Source organism: Elephantulus edwardii, unplaced genomic scaffold (genome assembly GCF_000299155.1).
Source record: "Elephantulus edwardii isolate Elephantulus edwardi_28Jun2011 unplaced genomic scaffold, EleEdw1.0 scaffold00147, whole genome shotgun sequence".
NCBI classification, from domain to species: domain Eukaryota; kingdom Metazoa; phylum Chordata; class Mammalia; order Macroscelidea; family Macroscelididae; genus Elephantulus; species Elephantulus edwardii.
In genome coordinates, this window is record NW_006399897.1 from 3052258 (window position 1) to 3055229 (window position 2972).

The following is a 2972-nucleotide window of genomic DNA, read 5'->3' on the forward strand; positions in this document are numbered from 1 at the left end:
CGCAGATAAAGAAAAATCATTGTTTAGCTTAGACCAAGCTCCTATCCAAAGGATAGTGAAAATAAACTTTTCACTCAGTTCACTGATGGGATGAAACCCCACTAAGTGAACAAAGAGAAGAAGTAAAAATTGTGGGATGAACCATTGCTTTGTGTACTGACTCTCACAGAACTTTTTTTTTTTTTTTTCAAAATTAACATTCCATTTCTATTGGCTAGTTCCAGGAAGCCACAGTGTGGTGTTGTTGAGAGACCCATTGCTCACAATCATCTTGCTATAATTCTTCTGCTGTTCTTCCTTAAAGGTGTCCTTCACCTTGGCTCTCTTCAGCCCTCCATCCCAGGGAAGCTCAGTCAGTCCTCCTTGTACGGCAATAGCAGACTTAACCCTATTAGCAAATTGAACTGCATCTTCCCCCTCCTCTCTGGTCATGGGAGGCATGTACCACACATCACAGACGATGGCCCAGCTGGTCATCATTCGAAGCACATAGCTCACCATGTTGTATTTACTACTGTTCCAAGAGGCATCACCAAACTGAGGGTTGTACTTAATTGCAACTGGATATATGGTTCCTCCAACTTCAAAGCTTCCCTTTTTAAACATCATGACTGAAGTATTGTTGATACAAGTTCCTTCAGGAAAGGTAGTTTCTTTTTATCAGCAATGTGTTCCTTCAGTCTCTTAACAACCAAGTGTCGATCCCTCATTTCTGAGCGCTCAAATCAGACATGTGGGCAGGCTTTGACCATCACTCTCTGAATAATTCCCATTAGTCCACCATGAACCTGACCAACCATAGCATAGCAACCATCCGTTGTCAAGATGAAAACATCTATGGGAGAGGTATGGTTGGCCACACAAATGCTTCCTTTCTGGGGTCTGTACTGCTTGTTATGATAGCGAATGGCACCAGAAAGAGCCCGCACACAGATCCAGCAGCAGGTCAGGTGGACCAGTTCACTGAGCCAGTTTCTGAGGCTGCTGTCTGGCAGCTGCCCAACCAGCGTAGTTCCTATAACGAGCAAACTAATCCCAATGAAAGCCAAGGTTATTCGCAGCGGCAGAAGAAAACAGTACCATACTATGATGCCCAGCACCCACACCATGGTGAGCCGAGGACTGAGGTACTGGAAATTTACATTAGTCCTTGTGAGGAGATTCCATGACACAAGCTCCTCTGAGGAGAACCTCTGGGTAACTTCATCTTCTACAATGGCTTCCAATCCCTTAAAAGTTTTCACCAGGATTTTCATATACAGTTCGGAGATGCCCAAAGACACTCCGAGCGCCGACGGTAAGACAATGAGGCCGAGCACCAGAGTCAGCCAGGTGGACAGGATCTTGACCACCAGTTCTGCGCCCTCCATGGCTCGCGGCTCGCTCACCTTGTCGGAGAAGGTACACAGAGGAGGTCCCAGGCCTAGGCCGGAGCTCGGCGCGCCGAGGTCGAGGTCGGAGCCGGAGCCGGGCTCCCGCGAATCAGCGCCGTCACCGCCTGGCGCCCAGCACCTTAAAATGAAGTGGTGACGTTCGGAGAATGCTAGAAAATGTCTTGTTCGTGAACAAAATCATGTTGTTGTTGTTATGTGCTGTGGAGTCCCTTGCGACTCATAGCGACCCTATGTACAACAGCCCTAAACCCTGCTCTGTCCTGTGCCAATTGCACTACCTCTGACACACCCATCCTGATTACCCCAGTCACTGAATCAATCCACCTCATAGAGGTACTTCCCCTCCTGCGGCGTCCCTCCACCCTCCCAAGCATGATGTCCCTCTCCAAGGACCTGTCCCTTCTTACAACATGTCCAAAGTATGTCAGATGAAGCCCCAGAATCCTGGAGCAGCCTGGTTTAACCCTCTCTGGGATGAATCTGTTTGTTTTCTAATCAGCCAAAATTAAATGGGCAGAACAACAGAATTGCACTATGATGTATCTTGTCCCCAAAACACAGAATGCTTTTGATATTTGTATTACTCTTCTTGTTATGTGCTATTAAGTGGAAGCTACTCATAGCTGGCCCTGTAAACAGCATAGGAGGATATTGTCCATCTTTCTCCCTCTGAGATGTTGGTGGATTTGAATAACTTTCTTTTGGGATTTCAACACCACTTGTGTAATCAAATCATACATTCCAACACTCCTAGCTATTGGATCCTATACTCATCTCCTGCTCATTATTCCAAATAGTTGAAAAATAGATAAATTCATGATGAAAGTGTTAATTATGACATTACAAATTCTGTGACTCTCAGTCTGGGCTCTACCATTTCGCTATATAGCAATCCTCAATCCTTCAGTGTTCACAGGGTTTTCAAAGGCCTGTTATTTAAGAAGTAGATGGCCCATCATATTTCCTTGTCTGTCTTAATCAGGGAGTTCCACCAAAAACTGTCCACTATGGGTAACCCTTATGACATTTGACACATTAGTGATATAGATATGTCTCAGAGAGGGTGCTCTTTGGAGGGTTCCAGAGTGCTCTTTGGAGCCAAGAATAAGGGGACTTTGCCTCATATGCTTGGGGAATGTTACTAGGAGGAGAGGAGGGGCTATTCCTTGGAGAGGAACATGATCCTGGGAAGGGTGGAGGGTTGGTAAAGGAAAGGAAGACCTTCAACCAGGTGGATTAACACAGTGATTGCCACAATGGGCTCTTGGGTGTCAAGAAGTGTGAGGATGGCACAGGGTATAACAGGGTTCAGATCTTTGGTTCATAGGGAAACTATGATGACACCTAACAACAATAATAACAATTCCTTGATATGGAAAGTCTTAAAGTGAATATTTCGCTAATCACATGTATCATCCAGAAATGTGAACTGGAGATTATAGAGGACATGGATCAAACTGCAGTAGTATTAGAATATATCTAATTTTTCCCTTATTCTCTCACTAATGTCTGTTTAATCTTCAATAAGGTGGAAGATCTATCAACAATATGTGTTATGCAGATGACACAACCTTGCTC

General features: G+C 45.0%; 1 pseudogene; it reads right to left on the reverse strand.

The window, feature by feature from the left end:
• Positions 1-207: 207 nt before the first annotated feature.
• LOC102864631 overlaps positions 208-2972 on the reverse strand; it is a 97456-nt pseudogene continuing 94691 nt past the window's right edge.